Source organism: Ambystoma mexicanum, chromosome 6q (assembly GCF_040938575.1).
Source record: "Ambystoma mexicanum isolate Mex_15411 chromosome 6q, UKY_AmexF1_1, whole genome shotgun sequence".
NCBI lineage: Eukaryota > Metazoa > Chordata > Amphibia > Caudata > Ambystomatidae > Ambystoma > Ambystoma mexicanum.
The window spans coordinates 1,420,673,523-1,420,700,057 of record NC_090937.1 but is presented as its reverse complement, the minus strand read 5'-3'; the positions used below and the strand labels follow the sequence as shown (position 1 = coordinate 1,420,700,057).

The 26,535-nt window shown below is 46.9% G+C and overlaps 1 protein-coding gene across 1 annotated transcript in view; it reads right to left on the bottom strand.

Annotated features, from left to right (window-relative positions):
* Positions 1-26,535, bottom strand: part of POLN (DNA polymerase nu) — a 1,535,958-nt gene that overhangs the window by 968,046 nt on the left and 541,377 nt on the right. The gene's annotated exons all lie outside the window — the stretch shown is intronic.

The following is a 26,535-nucleotide window of genomic DNA, read 5'->3' as shown; positions in this document are numbered from 1 at the left end:
CGTTGGGGGCTGCCCTGGACGGAACTTGCAACGGATGATGTCTCTGCCTGCTCACGTCCATGCATGTCCCTAAGGGTTTGTGAGAGCTCAGTGAGCACACGGCGCACAGCGGCAAGTTCAGCACATACGTCTTTGGACGTCGCATGCAGTTCCCCCCTCAGGCTCTCGGTGCTTCTCTCCATTTGTACTCTCAGGCTCTCGGTGCTTCTCTCCATTTCTGCCCTAAGCGTCTCAGTTGATGTTTCTATGGCTGCCTTAGTACCCCCACATTCATCAGCATGGTCCTTGAGGAGCGTGGCCAGTTGCTGCTGTTGCACGATCACCTGGTCGAGGGACTGTTGCCTCTGCTGTGCCATGGCCATTTGCGGTGGTGTCACAGAGGGGCTGGTCACCTCATGTTGCCTTGCCACAGGGCTTGTGGGGGATGGCCAGTCGTCGTCTTGTGGGTGCCCCTGCGTGGTATCCTTATGGTGTACGGGATGAAACAAACAGGGGGATTGAGACAGGTCATGGATGGATCTTACTTCGACATCCACGTCTTCTGTGTCGGAGCATGCTGCCATTAATGGGGTGTCACCTATGGTGCTGCTGCCACCAGAGGCAGTGCCTTCTGTGGCATCCATTGGGGGGACCTGTGGTGGTGCTGTTGTGGGCATGCTGGCTGCTGGGGTGCCTGTTGATGTTCCCTCCTGTGTGCTGCCACTTGATTTGTGCTGCTGCCGTGTCTTGATGCGTGCAGCTGAGGTGGAGGGTCTTTGGCCGTTGGTCTTGGCCCTCTTTGCAGGTGTGCTGGTAGGGGTGTCCTGAAGCTCGTCGTTTGAATCGGACCCTGTGGTGGAGTAAAGGAGGGCGAGCGTTATTGATGGGTCTGTGGAAATTGGAATGGCAATGTATCACATGCATTGGGGTGGTACCTGAGGGTGATTTGGGTCGGGGCCGTGGAGGTGGTTTCATTTTTGTGTGGATTGAGGATGCAGTTGTTTTGCAGCCTGCAGTTAGGGTGTGCCTGCTGCACGTGTAGAGGGTGTTTTTAGGATTTTTAATTATTTATGTATTTAATGTGAGTTTTAAAGTGCGCTGTCAGGCCAATGTATGTGGACGTTCTCCTGGACATGTGTTACTGTTGCACTATGTGGACACATGGTACTTCACATGATTGGACATTGTGGATTTGGCATTGTATTAGTTGGCCCACCTACCGGATTCTTTGGATGTCTGCACTCCTTTCTCCATCCCTCCGACTCCCTCTATACTCTCCATTCCAATGGTGGAGGCACAGATTTCTTCCCAGGGGGTCAACTTGATGGGTGATTCCGATCCTCCCCCGGTAGCTGTGGCAATGTTGCGATTGGCGGATAGTATGCTCCGTACGCGTATCCGCAGGTCGTCCCATCGCTTTCTGCATTGCAGTGGGTTGCGGGGTGCGGTCCCCACCGCACTTACCCGCTGTGCCACCAGGGCCCATATGGCCTTCTTGTTCGCAAGTGCCGTCCTGGTCATTTGCGTGGAGAAGACGACGGCAGCATTCTCCTGGAGGGTCTCTGTAAGCACGGTGAGTTCCTCACGGGAGAAGTGGACCTGCCGCTTGCGGTCGCACGCTTTTTTCGCTACTTTTCCCATTTCTATTGCTTTCACTGGGGTGGATGACGGGTTGGGATGTGTCTCAGGGTAGTATTTTTAATGGTTGTGTGGGAATTCTGATTTTATAGGTGTACGGCGTGCTGTTTCCCGTTCCGGGCCCATGTTTTTACTTCCGTTTCCGTATGTTTACGGTCACCGTACTTTCCGGTTGCCGCTCATTACGGTGACCGCTAAGATGGGTGGCGGAATTGCACCTAGGGCGCCGTACGACGGCGGTGAGGCACGTTTTGGGGACATTTCCGCCATCGCGGACTTTGCACTTCCGCCATGGCGTAGTGCTCGTGCCCGATGGGTCGGAATTGGCCGCACTTTGCTCCGTCGTGCCATGGCGGAAACGCTATTTACGCTATGGCGGTCAGGTCAGTCACTTTCCGCCAGGGTCGTAATGAGGGCCACTGTTAGAACACTGAAATAAAACTTTACTATACTCAAGTGGCATCTGAATTTATTTACTTTTTAAATGTCTTTATTTGCATTTTCAACACAAAATATTACAAATAACTATTCTAACTACCACGCACGCCACACATTTCTACTGGCACTTTCGCGTTGGAATCCTTATCGTTTCTCATCTGTCCCCTCCACGTTAGGGCTCTTCTTCCACCGTCCGTGATGTTTCTACACCACACTGTGCAATCCACCCGGATGCGAATGGGTCAGCCTCTTCTCCTCTGGCTCCTCCTGGTTCATGATTTCCGAGCTATCTCCTTCGTCCTTTTCTGCCTCGCTCATGCTGTCACCTGCATTGTTCCCAAACAGTTCTTGCACAAGTGTGTTCCATGCTATTATCTTGGCCCCACTGTTGTCTTCTCCCCTCTGTGTCGCCCTTGTCCACACTGATGTTTCAGCTATTGCCCATTTGTTCAAGTCCGCCCACCACCCTTCCAGCAAGGGTCCTGTGCTTGTATTCCACGTCATTGCTATGCAGCGTTTTGCCAGTATCAACATCAAGTCTTTCATTTTTGCGAGGTGTGTTCTCTGCTTGTCTCCTCTCGGGAACAAGCCCAGCAGATAGGAGGCTGGCGATCATGCTTGCATCTGGATACCTCGCTTTTGCGCTCTTTCCTTAATGGTGTCCCAAAAGTTAGTTATTCTCTGGCATAACCAGAACATGTGTACCATATCCACCTGTTCCTCCTCATAGCGCGGGCAGCTCCGGGTCTGTTTGCTCCCCATATTCGACATTCTTTGTGGCATCTGAAATTTGTAAGTCAGAAATGTTATCCAGGAATCTGCAGAAATCAACGAATTCATGATGGCAAAAGAAGTGGGAGTGGCATTTCTTATAGCTACCCACACCGATTTGGTGTTGTGCTTACATAAATTCTGGATCATATTTTGGTTATCCGCAATATGAAGCTTATATTTGATAAATATAAAGAAGCAGATCTGTCAGACATATAAAAACAAGATAAAATCTAAGTATTTAGCACTATTCACTGCTGAAGCTCTTAAGTCCCTCAACTTTTTGTTTTTCTGATGTTTTACGTTGTGGTGTTTTTTTAACCAGATTGTTAAGCAGATGTTTGATTGTTGAATTGTTCCATTCTTCTACTTGTTGTATGTCCATTCAATAGAAACGCACATTTGCTCCAAGCATAATTTCTTTACTAACCATATCAGTCAATGTGCGACTAAACTAAAGGTTTTAAGGTGAAACCAACTACAAGGAGCAGCTGCATTGGTATGACATGTGAAGTGCTAGTGTGATTTAATATGTTTTTTAGGGGGTTCCCCAATAGCAGATTTAAGGATTCAGCCGAATATCTAACAGTTGAACAAGGATTTGGCCGGAGCCGAATAGTTGCCTTTTTAATTAATAAAAAAGGAATGCATTTTCCGAAAATAAACTGTTCAATAACAGCACAGTTTGTATTTTTGTGCATTCATAGGCGTCACTTGTTGGGCCTTGCCCAAGTGACTAAGACTAGCCCAGGAGTATACTATGCATGTATGTAATCCCTGTGAGGGGAGACTGGGATGTGTCTACTCGTACATTCATATGTTCCTTTTAGGCTTGCCCATCTTTAACCTTCTGGCTCCAGCAAGTCACTGAAACACAAAAGGTGTGATTACATCAAAACACCCTGCTGACTGCTGAAGTGCTCCTGAATACAAACCTTTGGGATGCTAAAGCTGTGCTTTCTACCTGTGGCACTGAGAGGAGATGAGGCATTAGAAAAATGTCTTTTTTTATTAATAGATAGTCTTATCCTTTCTTTTTCGACACAGTATGTTTTTGGTGTTTTGGGACAACCCCAGACAAAAATATGTAGGGAATGCTGAGTCCTTCGTGGTTCTCAGCTGATCTTATAGGGATGGAACCGTGCTGATTTTCAGATCTTTAATTGCCATGCGCATGCTTATTTTACTTGCTTCTACGATGTTTGTTTGTGAGAATTTGTTCTAGACCCATTTGCTGGATTCTTTTTTTCATTTCACCACAAAAAAGCAGGGGGGAGATCCCCCACAACTCCCCAACTTAATTTATACCTAAACCTAACCACCCATCATCTACTTTTGCAGCGAAATGTGTAAAAAAAATACTTGAGCAAATGGACCTCGAACAAATGGGCCTGTGAGCAAATGGTCTAGTACCATTTTACTTATTTGTTTCACTTGTACATTAATTTGGTCCAATGTTTCTAAATTGTTAAATTGTATCTCCTTGTCATTATTACACAAATATCCCTCTTTTCTAACGCTGGAAGGAATATTTCTGCTGCCATATACTGGGACATTTTGGTTAACAAAATATAGCCATGTTCTTAAGTAACACCAGTCACTTTACTCAATTGAAAGGGACTCATTTAGGTGACACGAGAATGTTTGGGGGGCAGGAATTGTAACATATGTTTCAATATTACAAGCATATCTCTGCTGCAGATACACTTGCCACAAAGCCATTTTATTTGCTTTATAACCTTGGACTGCAGGCACAACAGAGTTATTTGCTGCATGCACACTTCTTCCTTAGCTATTTTACTTACGGTTTGGAACTTACTGGGATCTATGCAACAGCTATATTAATCCACTTAATTCTATGATTTTCATTGGCAATTGGTGGGATTCAAACCTGTAAGTTTCACATTTCTGGCACAAGTCCTTAACAAATCAATAAGCGGCTAAAGAAAATACAATTTTCCAATAGCGACTCTATGAACTATTTTTCCTGCTCAATGGTTTTCAACTGCAAAGTATTGGAGAGATCAGAGATACAACAGAAATATTGAGACTTTTGTTTCAGCTCACCCCTCCCGGCAAACCACCAGATGAAAGTAATTTTGTCCAGCACATGAAGAGCAGGGACTTAGTTTGCACTTTCACACATCTGCTCTGCTTGTACTCAATCAAAAGAGTGACAGCAGCATTTATTTAATGAGCATTTATTTAATGATCGTTTTAAAGGATAAACATAAAATGCCTGAATGACTCCAGGCACACCTTTGCAGCAGTACTTAATGTATTTTGTGGGGTAAATGTCTTTGAGTGATAATTGAGTAAGTATTTGGCCAAAGCAGAATATCTCATTTTCAGTCAAAATTTAGCCGAATACTTACTTGAAGCCGAATTTCGGTACAACCCTCTTTCCTTTACAATCTTGCATAATAACATAATTTGTGTGTCTGCTAGTCGGCGATTGCGTGAACATTTTAACACATATAAAAAGTGCTTCATCTTAATTCTGCTGAAATATCTTTTAAGGGTACGGGGGCAGATGTGGTGGTCAGATTGGTGGGTTTCATAAGGCTTCCGTGGGACACTAAATTCATCATGGTGGTGTGGGGGCCTGTGATTTGGTTATATGTTGTGTGACAAAGTAATATTGGTTACCCCCCCTTTGGGGTACAGGGGGCTAAGTGGACCAGGAGGGTCAGATGGAGGAAAGGGGTCTGTGGATTAGGAGTATGTTAGTCACTACAGTGAGTAACTTGTAATTACTCCTCCATCCCTTCCCTTTTCCTCCATACTGCATGGTCGATTACAAATGATGATTAGCCTTAGGGAGGAGAGATGTCTATAGACCTATGCAAATAGATTATTCAGCAATGCTTGTCCAAAAGCTGCATCTGACTGGGAGCGGTTGTCTAGACAGTAGTGCTTGCAAAAAGCAGATGGGGAAGCACATTTAGCTGCCCTGCTAATGACATGCCAAGCAACATGCCTCTGGAAAGCCACTAGGGTAGCCTTTGCCCTTACTGCATGGCAATGTAGTAGTTTTGCTGGGCATTCGTTGTTCTGGCCTTTGTAGGCATCTTGAATAGCTGCAATCATCCATCTTGCTATGGACGCTTTTGAGGCTTGACAGTCGAGGCTTTGATCCACCGAATGTGATGAAAAATGCATCACTTACGAAACTCCTTTGTCCTGTCGAGAAAGAATTTCAGTGTCCTTCTCACATCCAGACAATGCAGGACAATCTCTGCATCTGATTTCGGATTGGGAAAGAAGGTAGGCAGAACAATTTCCCCATTCAGATGGAATGAAGAAACTACCTTTTGTAAGAATGATGGATGGGTGCTCAGCACCACCTTATCCCTGTGAAACGTGGTATACCGTTTCAAGGCTACCAAAGCCTGAATTTCACTGACCCTATGAGCTGATGTGAGCCCAACAAGGAGGGCCGCCTTGATGGTGACTAGTATGATTTTCGTCATAGCCATGGGCTCGAATGGTTTATGAGCCCATGCTGGGTGAGGGCGATTGACGGGTGGGTATAACCTTATTGGGCCCCTGAGGTGAATCTTGGCCACCGGTTTGGACGAGGAATATGACATGGCGTCCAAGTTCTTGTAAGCCCCAATAGCTGCTAGATAGGTGTGGCACGTGTCCACCTGCACCCCTGACATAGCGAGTTGAAACAAGCCTGACAGAACATGGTCAAGGGTGCAAGTCGTAGGGTCCATGCCTTTGTATCTTGACCAAAACCAAAATGTTGTCCGCTTGCTCTTATATTGACTCCTGGTGAAGTTGCTCCTTGCATTCTGGATGTTGCAGTGTCAAGTTCGCAGGAACCATGCTGCAAAACCGGGTGAATCACTGCGCCCCTCTGCTGAGGGAGGAGGGGTGACCCCATGAACAGAAGAGTATTGGGCCCCTGCGCTGCCAGCCTCACCAGATCCGAATTCCAGGTCCTGCTGGCACTGAGGCACCACTGCGCCTCCCTGACCTTGCACATGACTGTGTATCAGAATTGTTGGCAGGAACGCATATGCCCAAATTGTGTCCCACCGCAGGTGAAGAGCATCCCCCAGAGAACATTTGCCGCTGCCCATCCAAGAAGCGAACTAGTGGCACCTCCTGTTATGCTCCATGGCAAATATGCCTACACTCGGATGGCGCCATGTCCAAAATATGTCACCCATGACCTGGGGACATATCTGCCACTCACTTTTGTCTACTCCCAGTCTACTGAGCCTGTTTGTTTCCAGATTTGCATCCCCCAGAAGATGAACTGCTGATAGATGGATATTGTGTGTCATAGCCCACTCCCAAATCTGTATGGTCATCCTGTACAGGGGAGGGGACCGGGTACCCCCTGATTGTTGATATAGTACATACATGTAGAGCTGTCCATCTCAACACATACTCATCTTTTCCAGGCTAGTGACAGGAATGCCCTCACCGCTATTTGTATTGCCTTCAGCTCTAGAATGTTGATGTGGCTGTCCTTGTGCCTGTCCGACCGGAGGCTGTGGACTGAATGGTTGCCCAGGGTAGCCCTCCACCCATCCAGAGATGAGTCTTACGTGACTGTCAACTCTACATTCGGCTGTAGAAATGACATTCCAGATTTGCATCCCCCAGAAGATGAACTGCTGATAGATGGATATTGTGTGTCATAGCCCACTCCCAAATCTGTATGGTCATCCTGTACAGGGGAGGGGACCGGGTACCCCCTGATTGTTGATATAGTACATACATGTAGAGCTGTCCATCTCAACACATACTCATCTTTTCCAGGCTAGTGACAGGAATGCCCTCACCGCTATTTGTATTGCCTTCAGCTCTAGAATGTTGATGTGGCTGTCCTTGTGCCTGTCCGACCGGAGGCTGTGGACTGAATGGTTGCCCAGGGTAGCCCTCCACCCATCCAGAGATGAGTCTTACGTGACTGTCAACTCTACATTCGGCTGTAGAAATGACATGCCTTTAAACAAATTGATCTCCTAAGCACCATAATAAAACTTGGCAAAGGCTCGTCAGGATGGTGTTTGTGGTAGACTGTGAGTCTGTCTCCTGATTTCATTAGGCTGTCAGGTGCCACTGAATCCTCCTCATCCTGAGCTTGGTATACAGGACTGCCGGGAGGCCTGCAGCCATGATTCCCAGCAGGTGCTGGAATCACCAGACGGTTGTAGCCGTTCTGCTGAGAAAGTGTCTAATGGATGTCCTCAGTAACCCGATCCTTTCTGTTTTAGGAAAAATATTCTGCTCTTGCGTGTCCCACAGTAAGCCTAGGAAGACCAGGGTCTGTGTGGGCTGCAACGGTGATTTGCGCTGGTTGATGGAGGACCCCAACTCGTACAAGATGTGCATGAGACAGTGTACTGTAACCTGGACCCCACCTGGCGACACAGCTCTAATGAGCCAGTCATCCAAGTACGGGTAAACATGGTGGCCCTCATCCCTCAGAATGGAGACTATATCATTTATCTGCCTGGTAAATACCTGAGGGGCTGAGTTCAACCCAAACAAGAGTACCTGGAAATGGCGACCTATCACCATGAACATGAGGTAAGCTTGGTGAGGCTGCCAAATCGGGACGTGAAGATAGGAATCCTTGAGGTCCAGGTAGCACGTCCAATCTCCCACACACACTCTGCAATCAGTGCTGGCGTGACCATCTTGAATTTTTTAAGGGGTAGGTATAGGTTAAGAAAGGATAGATCGAGAAGCACTCTCAGGCCGGCCTGGTTCTTCTTCTGTATTGTGAAAATTTGCAAATAGAAGCCCTTATCCTCCAAACTGCTGTCGATGAGAGTCCAGGTTTCCGCAAGAAGATTGGGGGTCCCAATCTGTAGAAGGGGTGGGGAGAGAGGAGGGACAGAGGGAAGCAGGAGCCAGAACACCTCGGAGACCACGTAAAATTCATCCACCAGGACTGAATATGTACAGCAAGCCTACCCCCACAGGAGAGTTGTGGACCCTGATGCCCTCCAAATTGCTTTTTGCCATCTGAGGCTGGTGCTTGGTGGGGGGACAGGAAAAATCCCTTGCCATTGGTCCTAGACTTATTGATAGAGCAATACCCCTCAGGAGTTGTCCCTGTATTAGAATCTTGCGGCCCCTCATCCCGGGAAGCTCATTGGATCCCTCGGTCCGAATACCGGTAGCTCGAGAAGTCTCAGGCCCGTGACTGGTAAAAGGATCTGTACGATCCCTCCCACTCAGGGTCTTCCCTGGTAAGGAATTGCCCTTCTGGGGTGCTTTGCCGAATAGAGTGTTTCCCTTGGGCCTTGACTTCCTGTGTACGTATTCCTTCAAGTGTTCAGTAGGAGATCTGGAGAAGAGCTCCCTCCACCTGGCGAGACGGTTCTTCAATGACCATGGGGTGAGCGCATTGCATGCCGAAGAGCTCTCTGAGCGTGATCCTCGCCGAGACATTGGAGGAACAGCATGTACGGATCCGATCCCGGAAGCATGCTGTCATAGGAAGAAACCCTACTGAAGCCCGCCTGGGTCGACATGCGCCGCGGAGGGCAAGGCTCTGGAGCTCGCTGGAACTGTTAAAATCAAGAGAAAATATGAAACAAAGGTTCCAAGGGGAAAAGCAGGCATGTTGAATTACGAGGGAAAAGGCCTCAACCACCAACGCACGTGAAGAAGATCCGCTCCAGTCGCCGTGGAAAAGAGGACTGGGGTGTGGCGCTGCATGGTGGAGTCAGGGATGTGCACGCTCCTTGTACCACAACTCCCTGCGCATCTAAATTTAAAGGGGAAAGCCTTTTTTTGTGCAAAAGGGCTCAGTTTCCATAACTAGCGAGGGACATCCATGTAGTAATGGAGGAAAGGGGACAGGACGTAGGAGTACAGTATTGTGGGTAAGGGGTGTTGTGCGGAGGCAGGGAGAGTGGGAGAGTAGGTGGGTAGAAGGAGGAGGGCAGGTATTCAATGATACAGTAGTTGCAATGCAATCTACAAAATCACCTCATCATTCCAGGAATGTAATTTCATGTTTTGTACTTTGTAAATTCTGTGTCCACAAGAGGCATCAGCAATTTACTGGAGCTGGTCTTCTGCAGTTGGTAGGTATGTTACCCCCAATGCCAAAAAGATTTAATCACCATTAAGGCTGTTACCAGCCACCATTCTAGTTCACGGAGGATAGAGAATAATTCTTTAGTGTTGGATTTTGCTTTCTCAATCCTATTATTGAAGGTGTTCTTTTTAGCTTTAGTTATTTATTTTTTGTACATTTTTGCAAATTTCACTAGGTTTTTTTGTTATTTTCAGAGGGGGAGTGGTGCCAGATAGCCTGGAATTTCCTTTTTTGTGATCTTAAGGATTTAAGTTGGGGGGTGAACCAGGCGTACAGGTGTGGTACTTGTCTAGCTTTGCGCAGTTTGACAGGAGCAACCATGTCCAGTGCCTTTGTCATAGCGTTGTTGAAGGTATTTACCAATGCGTCAGGGTTGTTGTTATTTTCAATTCCAGAGTTGGCAGGGAGGAGAAGAGGGATACGTTTTTCAGCAGTAATATCCTTCTTATTTCTGTTATGGAGAGGCGGTGCTATGTTATTAGGCTTAGGGCTGAGGAGATCTAATGCGGCAGAGAAATGTATTAAGTAATGATCTGTCCAGGATTGTGGGACAATGTCGGTAATGTTAATGTTGCAGTTTAGTTCTGATACCCAGTCAAGGGTCCTTCCTTTGATATGTGTTGGTGATAGGACTTTTTGCGTAAGACCGTAGTCGTTTAGTAAGGTTGCAATAGATTCAACATGTTTGTTGTCCGTATCATTGAAGCCTAGATTGAAATCTCCCAACAGTAGTGTTTGAGAGTGATCTTTGGTGTTGTCGGCTAGAAGACTAGTTAGATCGTCTTCAAAAGTGCCTAGTGGCCCAGGGGGTCTATATATCAAGTGGATAGTTAGAGTACGGTTGTTGGATAGGGGCAATTTGGCAGTAAGTGCTTCACAGGATGTGAAGGGAGCTGGGGTGGCAAGTCTAATAGGGTGGGTAGTTTTAAAAATGATGGCTAGGCCACCACCTCTGGCATTAGGCCGGTCCACTGTAATGATTTGGTAGTTATCTTGTACTGCTAGCATGAGAGTTGGTCCTGCGGCCTCTTGTAGCCAAGTCTCAGTTATAGCCAGTAGATCGAGATTGTCATTGTTTAAGATGTCTGCAATTTCAGTAGCATGTGCTACCATAGATCTGGAATTTATGAGGGAACCTGTTAGCATTAGGGTATTATCAGGGTAGGCAGTTGGCAAAGTTTTATGGTAAAGGGTGTCTCGGCAAGTGTGATTTTTTTGGGGGGAGTTTGATCAGTGGTATTGGTATTTTGCGTTGGTGTAGAAGAGGGGTTCATAGAGCGGGTGATAGTTTGATTGTTGGCGTTATTGGGGAGGTTTCTATAGGGTTCATGGATAGGAGACAATCTAGACCTAAGTCTCAGGTTTCTATCCTTAGGGGGGTTTGTCATAGTGGCAGTAGCCATGATGGTTATGATGGCACAGGTAAGTAGTGTCATCAGGGCTAGTTTAGTCAAATAGGCATAGGCAGAAGTCATCGTCAAACTATGCTGAGGACATACTAACATCTCGGTGATTGATTTAATGTAGATAGAGGGGGACTTCAGTGCTATACCTAACAAATGCTAGTTATGGTTGGTTCACATTTAGGCTAGTCAAAGTGCAAAAACACACATAGGCTAAATGCAGTTGTGGCGCAGGGCCCATCTAGGCTAGTCAATGCAAAAACACACATAGGCTAAATGCAAATTGTGGCGCAGGGCCCATGTAGGCTAGTCAATGCAAAAACACACATAGGCTAAATGCAAATTGTGGCGCAGGGCCCATCTAGGCTAGTCAATGCAAAAACACACATGGGCTAAATGCAATTGTGGCGCAGGACACTTTAGGCTAGTCAATGCAAAAACACACATAGGCTAAATGCAATTGTGGCGCAGGACACTTTAGTCTAGTCAATGTAAGAAACCCATATAGGCTAGATGCAATTGTGGCGCAGGACACATTAGGCTAGTCAATGCAAGAAACCCATATAGGCTAGATGCAATTGTGGCGCAGGACACTTTGCAAGTCAATGCGAGAACACACATAGGCTAAGTGCAGTTAGCCTATATCAGTGCAGTGAGCAGTGAGCACTGGGAGAATTGATATTGCCCAAAAACCGGCTGTGGCCGGGTACTACACACAAATGCTGACAAGCACAGCAGGGGCAAGGCCAAACAGACTGTTATAGAGGCCTTTGCCTGCAGGGAGGCAGGAGGCGCCGCTCTGCCACCTACCGCCACGGAAGAAGTGGTCACCTTGGTGCCCGCGACCCAGCGGGGGAAAACAGATTCTCGCTGCCATTGAAACATTACAAGCTACCCTGGAACCAGGGTCGGACTCGGACAAGAAATAGGTCCGGACACCAGAAATAAAGTGGCCCACCCCTCACCTCAAAAAAGTGGCCCACCCATCGCCACAAAAAAGTGGCCCATCCCTCGCCATCCGTGAATCGCGTCAATTCATGACTTTACAGAAAATGCTACGTATAGAGCCTGTGTCTGTTACATTACAACACAACTCATAAAATAACATAACTTTGCATACAGTTCTGTGACATGGTCCGTCCACAGCTCCGAGGCGCAGGAGTGGCATGAACCAACCACCCCCACTGCAGTTTTGGGACCTGCTGCAAGTCAATGCTTATACAGGGCTACGCAACCCCAGCAGGGAAGGAGGGTTTAGGGTGACGATGGTTGGATAGGAGGGGGGGTAGTGACAACTAATCCCAATCATGGCCCAGATTTTGCTCACCTTGAAGTTGAGGCGGCTGCTGGCATGGAAGCTATTTGCTCTCGTTTCAAAAGCAAAGATTGTTTGCACGGTGGATAGACAAACCTGACTCCTGGAATGGTTGGGTGGCTAGGGGTTCAAACTCGGGCTCCCATCACCCTCAGCTGAAGGGAGCACAACAACACTAAACTCACAAGCAACCTGCAAGCCATTCCCTTGGGCCCAGAGATACACCACGCACACAGTCCAGTCCCGTCTCAGACCAGCACACACTCACTGTACCCACGGCACAGGCCACGTGCTCAGAGACCGAGTGAAGCCTCAGGGTTCTCACAGAATGCAGGCACTGCAAGCCTGCTACGACAACATAAGCTCACGGGAAAGCTATAAAGTGTTTCCTTGCATTCCCTACAAAGAAGAACAATGTGCTTAAAGGGCCTGGTGAAGGACAGGCCAGTCCTTGTTGACTTGGGTCGTTAACTGAATAAGGACCGGCGTCGGCGTAAAACTCCGATGTCAGCCTGCTGCCACATGCTTAAAGCACTTGCTTCCACCATCTGTGTATTATCTAAGTCACAGCTTAGAATCCCCGGAGGGCCAATTCAGCCCTTCATTCTTCCAAGGTCAATGAACGGTCAACATGCCATACAATTGTCTAAGAGTAATATAATTATGAAACAGCAAAAAAAGGGATAGCAATCACTGCCGCACTGAAAACAGTTATTCTCCGTTTCTGCAGTAAGTGCCAGGTCACCTTCAGAATGAAAATGCAAAAGAAAACCTAGATGGCTTGCTACCAATGCTCTCCTTTGCTGAAAATCAACCCTGCCCATCCATACAGTAACTTCGAATCCGCATTAGAGGCCCTTATGCTTTTTCACCTGGTTGGTGGAAGCACCATGTGCGCCGCTGTCTGCCTGCCCCATTAAAGGCCTCTGGAAATGTAACCACATTATGCTCACACTCGTCGAACTACACTGCATGGCCCTACAAGCATGCATTGCCTTCAAGATCAGCTGCCCTATCTGCAATGCTGTCATGTTACAAGCTCTCTTTCCTACCTAGCCAACAGGGTCCCTTTCTCTGGCTGCGGCCTCCACAAGAAGCCATGACCTGGTCAGATTAGAACTGCAAAATACAAAACCTCATTTATGCCCACATGCAAGTGGAAACTCAGTCATCAACATTAGGCGTTCATCCACCCTCCTGCAATTCAGGAAGGAGGTACCCTCTTCCCTCCCCCACCAGCAGTGCCCATAATGCGTCCTACAGGGCCCACAATGCATAGCAAAAGGTGAGCCAATCGTGTAGCTCCAGAGCTGCCAAATAACCGTCACGAAGCTCAATTACGCTAATTTGGCTTTACCTGTTAGCCATGGGGTCCCTTATGAGATTTAATGTGGGTTAGGATTGATTTGCTTGGGGCACCCCTTAGCGGGCAGCTCCTCCCGAGGGCCCGGGCAATCACTTTTTTAACACACTTTAGCAGTGCCCTTTTTATTATGCAAATCTGATGGAACATTTTGGACTAAATGCCCAAACACAGCTCTGGTTATCCACCAAATACCTTTATTGATAGTCATTGAAGGCGATAATAAAACTCCCCTTTTATGGCATATTTTTATATCTGATGTCTGCTAGTTTGATATGCAAAAAAAGATAGTCTGCGTTATATGAATACTCATTTTTTTCTTAATGCCATGCATAACAACAAACTGCAAGCTTGTGTGAGAGAGAATCTCTGCTTCACTGTTAGCCAAAGTGTGATTTTTGGCAAATAATGTAATCCCACTCTGCTTTACTTGTAAAATGTGGGTGTTCTCAAAGTCTGACAACTTTTCTACATCACAATAATGGTGTCCAAACAAGCCAAAATCAGTCTGTGACTGATCACTGTCTTTGGGAGATGATTGCATTAGGCTGACATAGTCACATTTTAAAGGTAAAGATTTACAAAGTGTGTGGGGAGGGAGAAACATGCAAGTGGACCAAAATAGAGAACTACGCCAAGAACGAGACACATGTTCCTGCGGTGCCTGCTCAAACCTACCTAGAAATCTCAAACCCCTGTTAGAGAGTGTCACTATAACATGATTAACTATATCTTTGGAGCCGTATGCAACCACCCCCCACGGAAAAGACTGAAAATGTCAAGTGTTCTGGCCTTAGAAACAAAGAGAACTTTAGATCCTAGGAGGAGGGAAGAGAAACACAAAAAGCTTCATGCTTGACTCCAGCCTATAAGCACATGACCAGCTATTGATATCCAATAAGTTGCCCATGAGCTATCCTCCCAGCGGAGGAGCTATATCATTGTTATGCTTGGTTCAAAATGGCGCGGGCGCGCAATGCTTTCTGGGAGCGCTCGGAGCCATGTTGGATATTTACTTCACTCCGCAGTGAAAGGCTGCACACATTTTGCTGAAGTGTTAGATTCACAGTGCTGAGACAAACATGCTTTTCCAAACTTGGTATGCAGTCAAGGCCATTTCTGCTGGGAAAGCTAATGTTGTTATGGCTTGCTACTGTTCTCCGTGGAGTGTGTTTTTAGAGCAGGGAGGCCCTGCGTTCCTTGGGGGGAGCTCTCGATTGACCCAGCTGGCAACCGAAGGCTGTTCCTCAAATGTGCAGGTACAATTTCCAGAAGGTTCGAGAATTAACTCCCCTTTGTGGAGTGTCTATATATGCGGAAACCCGGAGGGGGTCAGGTGAGACTTCAGCCAGAGAAGGACGCTCCGTCTGGCCTTCCTGTGAGCTGTGGTACTCTCAGCCTGGCTGTCCCCGGAGTCTTCCAGCCGCTTCTGGACGAGATGAGGACTTCAATTACACTCACGGTGATGTATTTCCTTTTGACTTCTTTATTTCTTCTGTGAACTATGTCCATATTATTTCTATGTACTTGTAAGCTTTGAATAAATAGCCGTAAAGAGCTGATTTATCTTCTAAGAGTGCGTGGTTGTGAATTATTGTGTCTGTCTGTTTTTTGGTTCAAAGTACTTACTCCATAATTGCATTGATGATCTATGGTTGTTTCGTGCACTTTTCGGGGGAGAGCAGTACATTTTTGGCGTCACAAACAGGATGTACGTGATGAGTTGTTCCGTGCATCCAAGAATCTGTTGAAATGTAGATAAGATTTGGTTGTCGTATAAGTGAAGTTTTTTTTTGAGAAGTGACATTTTTTTGTCTCTTTGGTAACTGTTTGAGTGCCTGTGGGAGTGATTGCAGTGTGGAGAAGAAAATATATAGGTTCAACGAGGCTTTGCTTTGTTTGCGATAATGAGTAGTTTGTTCAAGAAGAAGGCCGTTACTGCTGGCGGTGACTGTTCTGATGTTGTTATTCCAGGTTGGACTAAGAGTCCGTATGATAAGTTGGCTCAAGCGTGGGCATGTGGTGTCGGTTTAAGTGAAACTTGGGATCAAGGATTGGGAGATGCCGATCCGACTGATGTAATTGCATGCTTGCAACAAGTTCCAGTAGAACGTGGTAAAGAATGTGCGGCATTAGGTAAGCGAGGTTGGGTTCTTTTGTATGCTTATAGGAAAATACATCAGAGGCAAATGGATATGAAAAATGAGGTTTTGAGATTAGAGAGAGAACTAGCTGCAGAACGGCAGACTGCGTTAATGCAGCAGATTCAAATGAAATTGTTTAAAGATAAGGCCGACACATAGGCGGTGGCCGAGAGGGCAGCAGTCCGAGTAGCGCGATATAAGTATAGGAAAAGATGGGGAGGGGTCAACAAAAGAAAGGTGGCAACTGTAATCGCTACCGCTGGTGTAGACTGGGGTCCGGACAAATGGGATGGTGATATTTTTGATTCGACCAGTCTAGAAAGTAGTTCTGCAGAAGAGTCTGACCCCAAACCAGAAGTGAAACAGAAAACAGTGGCGGCGAAGCCTGTTAGAAGGCGATGAGCCGGACCACACCCACATAATCCTGGTGGTGGTATGGTGGATTTAAGCACTTTTGAAGATTACACACAATAGGAGGTTGGGGAAATTATTACACGTTTGAGGCAAAAATCAGGGGAAGCTTTATTGACATGGATGGTGAGATTACTAGACGGGGGTGCTGCAGGGTTGTTGGTAGATTCTACTGATTCACCGCGTTTTTTACCCGTGTCAATTGATACCAATATACAGGAGGTTTTAAGAGCAGGACCGCCCCCTGATGCTAATGGTCAAGATACGCAGGTGTCTTTGTTGCACCTGATAGCCCAAGCATGTAACCGTAAATACCCTATTACCACAGATTGGCCCAGTGAAGAAACTAAGTGGTATACGTTTAGAGAAGCAATTCAAAAAGTCAGAGAGCATGCTATGAAAGAGGCGATTCAGACGCTCCTGATTACATGGGAGCTGTGCCGCTCTCAGTTTCAACGCGAAACATGGTGATTAGAACTGCGCCACCTGCATACAAGAGTATCATTATGACTTTGCTCGTAGGCATGACGGGCAAGGCTACGGATGAGGTAGCAGATGCCATTCGGCAACTTGCAGATTTGGGAGAGTGGGATAAGAGCGATAACAAGCCACGAGAGAGAGAGGGGGGCGCAGTGAGAAAAGAACCGAAGGCAGGCGGCAAGATAGCAGAGACTCCTGAGTGTCCCGAAAAGACATGTTTTTGGCTTTGTTAAAATATGGTGTGCCACACGAAGAAATTGATGGCATTGAAACCAGAGTAATGTATGAATTATACAAAAAACAAGGACTGGCAGCCAAAGAACGGTATAAACAGCTGAAGAAACAAGTAGTCACCACGACACAGGGGGATGCCTCACCTTCTGCTTCCCCTGCGGAAGAACAAGATGAAGGGTCTATAGGGACACCTTTACCGTACCAGCCAACATATGCTGATTTGAGAAAGGTGGTGAGTGCGATGCTAGAGGCAGAGACGAGTCACACTCATTCGAACTTTGACTAGGGCTTTGGCCAAGCTCCGGCAGCGTCTGCCCGCATAAAAGTGGATAGGCGGCCTCATGTTGATGTTAAGATTTTTTGGGGGCCAGGAAACACACAAGGGGTGCGAGCATTGATAGACACCGGGGCGGAGGCCTCTTTGATTCATGGTAATCCGACACGATTTAAAGGCAAACAGTTTACGATTACAGGTTTAGGGGGAAAGGAGACCCCCGCAGTGCAAACGAGAGTGGAGATGAAAATACGCAACTTAAAGAGGCAGAAATACCAAGTGTTGATTGTCCCGATACCTGAATATATAATTGGCTTTGACATTTTGGAAGGGCTAACCTTGGGGCTTGGCGGTAAAATGTACCAGTTTGGGGTGAGTGCATTAATTTGTACATCCATTACTGTAGGCAAATTGAAGATGCCCCCAGTGCAAGTGCCAGTGGCGACTAAGCGGGTAGCCATGAAACAAAACCGCATTCCTGGGGGGCACAAGGAAATCTCAGACACCATCAAAGAGTACGTGGAGGAGGGTGTATTACGCCCTATTCCCACATCATGGAACAATCCGCTCTGGCCCATTAAAAAGGGGGATGGGTCGTGGAGGATGACGGTGGATTACAAGGAGTTGAATAAACACACTCCTCCCTTAGTGCCCGCAGTCCCAGATGCTATTACTTTGATTGAAAATGTCCAAAAGTTTGAGGGGACTTGGTATGCAGTGATCGATTTAGCTAATGCATTTTTCTCCGTGCCAATTGCTGACGAGTGTCAAGAACAGTTTGCATTTTCATGGGGTGGACGTCAGTACACTTTCACGAGACTACCCATGGGGTACATGCACAGTCCGACTATCTGTCACCGGCTGGTGGCAGAGCACTTAGACAAGATACCGTGTAAACCTGACATACAAATCTCTCATTACATTGATGATATTTTGATCCAGGGCAAGGATGAGCATAGCATGCAAAGTCAGCTAGATGTCCTTATAGAAGGATTGAAAAAGGAAGGGTGGGAGATTAATCCAAGTAAAATTCAAGGTCCAGCTGAAACAGTGATATTCTTAGGGATTCAGTGGCATCATGGGCATCGAGAAATGGTGCCAAAAGCACGACAGAAAATACTTGATTTCACCACTCCAACGAGCAAAAAGCAAGCTCAGCAGTTTATAGGACTGTTTGGCTTTTGGAGACAGCACATTCCGCATTTAGGGCTGATATTGGCTCCCCTCTACAAAGTGACACGTAAGAAATATGAGTTTCAGTGGGGGGAAGAGCAGCAGAGAGCCTTTGAGATGGCGAAAGACACGGTGCAGCAGGTGCTTGATTTATGGCCCTTGAAGGAAGGCGAAGTGGAATTAAATGTGTCTGTGCAAGACAATTATGCTAACTGGAGTGTGTGGCAGAAACAAGACAGGAAACGTGTGCCATTAGGGTTTTGGAGTCGTAAGTCGCCCGATGCTTGTAACTCATATACTCCGTTTGAGAAGCAATTGCTGGCATGTTATTGGGCTCTTGTTGATACCGAGCAGATGACCTTAGTTCATGATGTATTCATGAGACCTGAAATACCAATCATGCAGTGGGTACTGAGCTCTCCTTAAACACATCGTATAGGACATGCTCAAGAAGCCAGCATAATTAAGTGGAAATGGTATATTCAAGACAGAGCCAAATCAGGAAAGAGTGGAGTGGCAAAATTACATGAGCAAGTAGCCAACATACCGCCCTCAGATTACATACCACCGGAGGTGCCTGAAAAACGTGAGTCTCCCGTGAAATGGGGAGTACCTTACAGTGATTTGACCGTGGAACAAACAGAGCATGCTTGGTTCACGGATGGTTCAGCTCGATATGTGGGAACTGAGCGGTACTGGAAAGCAGTGTCGTACAATCCCAAAACAAAAAACATGTTGTGACAACGACAGGGAAAGGAAAGAGCAGTCAGTTCGCAGAACTTTACGCAGTTTACCAAGCATTGAAACAAGAGACCCCTGATCAATGCCATGTGTACACAGATTCATGGTCAGTGGCGAATGGATTGGCAGTGTGGTTGCCGACTTGGCAAAAGAATGGATGGAAGATTCATTCAAAAGAGTTGTGGGGAAAGGAACTGTGGCAAGATATTGCAGAAATGTTGTTACAAAGTGAAGCCACTGTATATCATGTGGACGCACATTGTGCCACAGATTCATTAGATCGTAGGGTTTAATTCTGTTGCAGACGAACACACCAAGATTGCGACAATGGATGCAGAGGCTCGGGAAGACGATATGGAGGATTTGGCCAAATGGGCCCAACAGAAAAGTGGGCACCTTGGAGAAAAGGCTACTATCAGGTGGGCACAAGCTCGAGGCATCCGTCCTCCGTTAGAACTAGTGAAAACAATTATTTTACAGTGTCCTGTATGCCAACACCAATTGCATAGACCTATACCTCAGATTGTTCGAGGTACATTGAGAAGAGGAAAATTACCAGGTCAAATTTGGCAGATTGATTATATCGGTCCTATGCCAAACAGCAGAGGTTGTCAGTATGCATGCACTATTGTAGATACATACTCTGGATATTTGATGGTTTTGCCGTGCAAACGTGCAACCCAATTGAATACCATCAGGTTGTTAGATCAGATCATATTACATTATGGAGTGCCTTTGCAGATTCAAAGTGACAATGGGTCACATTTCAAAGGCAAACTAATCCAGGAGTTTTGTCAGGAAAAGAGCATTGAGTGGATATATCACATTCCCTACCATTCAGCTGCAGCAGGGCTAATTGAACGAATGAATGGGTTACTGAAAGAACAGTTGCGCAAATCTGGAGACGGCAGTTTGGCAGGCTGGCGTGATCGTGTGTTTGATGCGGTGCAAGTGCTGAACAATAGGCCTGTGTATGAACATGAAACTCTTTTGATGCGATTAATGACTCCTAGTTTACAGGTTCAACCCAATTCAGTTAGAGAAACATTGTTATACTGGGAAATTACACCAGGTTCTTTAGCTCCCTATCGAGCAACTCCAGAGTCAGCAGGGGTAGACTTGCATTCTAATGAAGAAATCAGATTAGATCCACGAGGAATAGTTGTCATTGAAACAGGGATTGGAGTACAGATTCCCCCAGAGCATATGGGATGGATTGCCCCTAGATCCGGCCTAGCATTGAAGGGAGTTCAAGTGTTGGGAGGGGTAATTGATGCTGATTACCAAGGCGAGATTAAAGTCATCCTAATGAATAGTGGGGATCAGTTGTTATCAATACACAAGGGTGATCGAGTGGCCCAATTGATAGTTATTCCCATTTAAATTGCCCATGATTAAGAAAGGGGAACCTACTACAGTTTTAACTACCCGTGGGGATCGCGGTTTTGGCTCTTCAGACAGTATGATACCGGGTGAAAAAGTGTGGGTGGAAAAGCCAAGTGGCCCACCAGTGCCAGCAGATGTCATTGCATCAGGCAAAGATCAAGTGGTTTTAGTGATGGAGCCTGGTAGAAAGAAATGGCAATATGTACCCGCAGACAAATGTTACCTAAGAGAGTCATGTGCAACACTGATATCTCTTTTCTAGGTTTGCCTTGTAGATCCTGGGTCTGGTTGGTGTGACTGTGGCACTAAATGGACTCCATTTGGACGGGTTAGACGATCTTCTGTCACCAGCAACAAATATCACATCTGTGCCAGTGATCAAGGGGATACTGATAGTGATGAATAATGTTGTCCCCAAGCAGCCCTATGCCAGTGCCGACAAGCCTGCCAGACCGAAGACACGGATCCGTGAAATGCGACAAACACATCAGGAGCAAGTGAAAACGACCTTGATGCCAGTTGTGCTGGAGCCCTTTGTAGGACGGAGGAAACACTCTCTTATGATAACCCAAGAAGAAAACATGTGGATATATCTGGCACAGCAAGTACTGAATATATCACACTTTTGTTTGAGTGATGTGCCCAATGCTGAAGCTTTATTGACTACATGTTTAGTAGCGGTGCCGACGCCTGTTCCGGTTTTAAAACATATTTTCGGCGTCGCACATAATGATTCTTTAGTTCAAGATTCAGACATTAGACAATCTTTTTCATTTTATGAGTACTGTAGGTTCTGCCAAGAAACCGACAAGAAGTGGAGAAATTTGACACGTGTGATTAAGTATAATATAACCCAAGGTGATGTGTGCTACATTATGACGTGCAAAGCACAAGAAATTTGTAAATGCAGACACAGTTGACCAATCAGTACAATCATACTACGTTTGAGAGGAGACTGTGTTCACGAATGTCACGCAAATGCACCAGTGTAAGCAACACTATGGGCCTCATTACACGGTAGGCGGTAAACCATGGCGCTATTAGCGCCATGGTTCATGCCGGTAATTTACTGGTACCGCCTTGGAGGAAAGGGGAATTACCGCCCTATTCCAAGGTTGGGAAGGCGGTAATTCCTCCTTCCTCCATTTCCCTTCCCCAATCCCATTTTTGCCCCATAGGGCATAATGGGAATGGGGAAGGCGCTAATTACGGTACCGCAAATTGCGGTACCGTAATTAGCACCCGGTCCCTTTGCGGGTTCGTTTTTTAACGCCTGCTTAAAGCAGGCGTTAATGTACCAACCCGCAAAGGGACCTCGTAGTAAGGCGGTAAGGGTTTACTGGTAAACCCTTACCGCCTACCGTGTAATGAGGCCCTATGTCTTGCAATCATACAGTGAAAACTGCTAGTCATTTGAATCATGTGAAACTTCCAACAGGATGGCTCTTTTCATGTGGTAACAGTACATATACTTATATTCCAGCTAACATTTCTGGAGGTCCATGTGCGTTGACTCGATTAGGACTAATGATGTTTCCTTTACACTCAGCGATAACTCGAGGTAAAAGGTCAACCTTTGAATCTGTGGGACTATCTCCTGACTGTGATTCACATGTACATTTGCTATCAGAAGCTGAGGTTTTAGCATTAACCCTTTCATTAGTAGGTGTTTGGGGTTTAGCTGCTGGAAGTTACAAATCTTTGATGAAATTAGCGTGTTTAGTAGTTAAAAGCCTTAATCATACTTCGCAGGCTTTAGAAGAATTACTCCTTGATAGTCAAGTTATCAGAAAAACAACTTTACAGAACAGAGCTGCTGTTGATTGCTTATTGCTGAAACATAATTTAGGGTGTCATTTTTTTGAAGGTATGTGTTGTTTCAATTTAAGTGACCACTCGCGATCCATTGAAAGTCATATTCGAGGTTTGAGGGATCTCATTTCTCAAGTGTCTCAAGATCGTAACAAAAACTGGTGGGATTGGTTATTTTCATGGATACCTGATATTGGGGGTACACTACGTTATATTTTTCATTTTTTTTTTATTATTCTATCTATTATAATTGCTTCTTGTTGTTGCCTTCAATGTGTTCCCAATTTAGTTTTAACATTTCGTAGGTTTCAGAGACCAGTTCCAGTGCCACCTGGCTACGGAAGATAAATATCCAAAGGGTGGAATTGTTATGCTTGATTTATGCTTGGTTCAAAATGGCACGGGCGCGCATTGCATTCTTGGAGCGCTCGGAGCCATGTTGGATATTTACTTCACCCCGCAGTGAAAGGCTGCACACATTTTTCTGAAGTGTTAGATTCACAGTGCTGAGACAAACATTTGTTTCCAAACTTGGTATGCACTCAAGGCCATTTCTGCTGCGAAAGCTAACGTTGTTATGGCTTGCTACTGTTCTCCGTGGAGCGTGTTTTTAGAGCAGGAGGCCCTGCGTTCCTTGGGGGGAGCTCTTGATTGACCCAGCTGGCAACCGACGGCTGTTCTTCAACTGCGCAGGTGCAATTTCCAGAAGGTTCGAGAATTAACTCCCCTTTGTGGAGTGTCTATATATGCGGAGACTTCAGCCAGAGAAGGACGCTCCGTCTGGCCTTCCTGTGAGCTGTGGTACTCTCGGCCTGGCTGTCCCCGGATTCTTCCAGCCGCTTCTGGACGAGATGAGGACTTCAATTACACTCACAGTGATGTATTTCCTTTTGACTTCTTTATTTCTTCTGTGAACTATGTCCATATTATTTTTATGAGTTATTTCTATGTACTTGTAAGCTTTGAATAAATAGCCGTAAAGAGCTGATTTATCTTCTAAGAGTGCGTGGTTGTGAATTATTGTGCCTGTCTGTTTTTTGGTTCAAAGTACTTGCTCCATAATTGCATTAATGATTTATGGTTGTTTCGTGCACTTTTCGGGGGAGAGCAGTACAATCATATACCATTTATTGTGAACAAAAGTCAAGACAATCACACCATCAGTGCCATCAAATGGCCAAACACCCACTCATCATTCACCATGGATCGGCACAAAATGCCCAGACACATACACACCATAGACAAATTGTGAGGCTCGGGGCAGAGTAACCTACTAATATCTTTGGAATGCTAGCTCACCTCCACCCATTATAAGGTCATGCTGCCAGAGCATTCCATGTTGTGGGTGCGCCTTATCATCAAAATACCTTGTATTCTGTAGGGCACACACACAATGTCTGGAGGTCAAATATATAACCCTTTGATCTCATCAACCCTCCGCTATATACGTAACAATAGTCAATTAGCCATATTTATATCAATAAAATGCATAACACCAGGCAGTGCTCAATGAGGGAATATTGCTCAATATTGTGTATTTATCACAATGTGTTTGCCGTGTGGGGATAAAAAGGTGGCTCAAAATTTGTTTTAACACAGGGCGCCGTCTAGGCAAAGTCGTGCTCTGGGCTCTGGCGATGACCTGAGACAAGACAAATGGAGAACCGAGAACGTCGAAAATGGAACGGTTGGAAAAATGCACATGGGAGCAACACAAACACTACGGCACGCTTACAAAAATAAAATAAACGAGAACCCAAGCACCATTGTGACTGATCTACCGTGGGTGTGTGTCAGCGTGTGCTATTGTTTTCTGTGTAAATTGCTATTGTTTTGGTGGAATCTCGTCCGCACAGTACTGTCCGTGGAACACAAATGTACAAAAAAAAGCTAATGTACGGTGCAGAATTTTTCGGACTAGCGGTGGGCGCAGTGGAAGGGCGGCGCATTCGCGCACATAGTCACAGTTCACAGACACCTGGCCTCTCTTGCAGAGTCGCAGCACGGGCATAGACCCCAGCCCAAGGGAGGCAGCATGCAGAATCTCACAGGCACCGCCGCACCCCGGGTCCTCTCAGCTTAGCACACTGTCTGCACACAGTACAGTCACGCACTGATGCACCCAAACACGATTAAGCAAGGCTGCCAGCCAGTGAAGCCACAAGTTCACTTCACACACCCTTGCACAGCACTCACACGCCCACCACCACAGACCCTCTCAGAACGGGCTCATTCATTCATTCATTCATTGCATATGCAGCACGGCACCCACCAGGCACGGTATAAAACACAGGCACTGCACGGTTTCCTGTTCAAGCCAAGAATGTGTTTGTGTGACCTGTTTGTTTTACTTCAGGCAGCACGCATAATACAGAGAACTGAGCCGCTACGCTCAACTTGGCAATGGCATTCGCTCGCTTTCAGAGGCAGCCCAGGTGCCCCGCTGTGTGCCTCCTTACCTGATTGTTTGTGCTGGCTGCCTGGCTGGCTGATGCTAGCTGCTGCCTGACTGCGGCTTGTTGGGCGCACTGGCGGGCCGGCGGCCTCCACTCGCCTGCTCCTCCTGTGGGCACTGGGCGCCTGCGGCCTCCCGTCTTGCCTGGTGCCGGTAGTCCTCCTGTGGTGGTGGGCACTGGGCTGGCTGCCTGGCGGCCTTGTTCGCTCTCTGTGTCTGCTAGGTCTGACCGTGCAACTCAGTGGTGTGCTGTAGTGTGCCGTGCAGCTCAGCTTGGGCCTGGCTCTCTATCTACTCGCCGTGCGTGCACTGGCCAAAATCATGCCCAGCGTCAGAGGCCGGACCAGACTGACTGAGACTGTCTAAGTCAATCACGTGGTGTGACTGAATGATGCGGCACCCAGCCCCATGCACAAGTTGCTTTTAAACTTTGCAAAGAAGTGCAACAATGTGTTGTTACTTCCTGCAAAGTTGGAAGCAACGGTCTCTCTCTGTAGTGTGAAATGCCAGTGGCGGCGGGGCCCCAGGCCCGCCGCCCAGCCAGCTCTCATCATCCGATCCAACTTCCAGGCCCTGCAGGCAGCGGCAGGAAGGCTGCCCACCGTCCACGGCTCCCCAGGGTCAGGAGCCGTTTGCCAAATGCTTTTGTTTTTCTTAATTGCGCATTCCAATGTGTGCAATTAGCACCTCAGCCAGGCCGGCCCGCCCAAGGAGCGATCATCGCACAGCGCCGGCCCCTGCAGTGGCGGCGGGCGGGCGGCACGCCCGCCAGTGGCCTGGGCCACCATATTATGATATGCATCTGCTGGCTGCTGCAGACTGCATCAACATGCATGCATCATAAGATGCATGCATGAAATTAAATCATCAAAGCAAGAGGTAAGGTAACACCAACCATCTCTGTTACCTTGCTTTGATTAGCTGCAGACTAGTGACTCTGCAGACAGCGCCTGTGAGGCGAGCTGCCGTGCCCAGCCCCTACTCCGCCAAGGCGCAGGCGAGCGGCTGCGCTTCGGGTGGTCATAGGCAGGTCCACGCCGCCATGGCATGACGCTGCACACAAAGAAAGTGTGTGTGTGTAAAAGTAAAAAAATAAATAATTACTAAAAAAAAAACGGCCCAGTATGCCTGTCAGAAAAACCGGCCTGGTTTGCACAGTCAGTTGCCCTCTTGTTTTGGACGGGAGGGAAACCCACAGATGTGTAGCATTCGCCCAGACTGCTTCCTGTGCAATGGCATGCAATGGGAGGGCCGAAGCAGGGGGGTGCTGGTCTGTGGGGCTGTGCGAGACCACGGGCCGAACGACCGAAAGGGCCAGTCCAAGCCTGCCTGGAACACAAAATGGAAGCAGTTATTGTGGATGTCGGCCTCCACAGACAAGATGTCAGTTTGATGGCGGATCGGCTAGGCGCGACGGAAGCTCAGGTACAAGAGAACAGT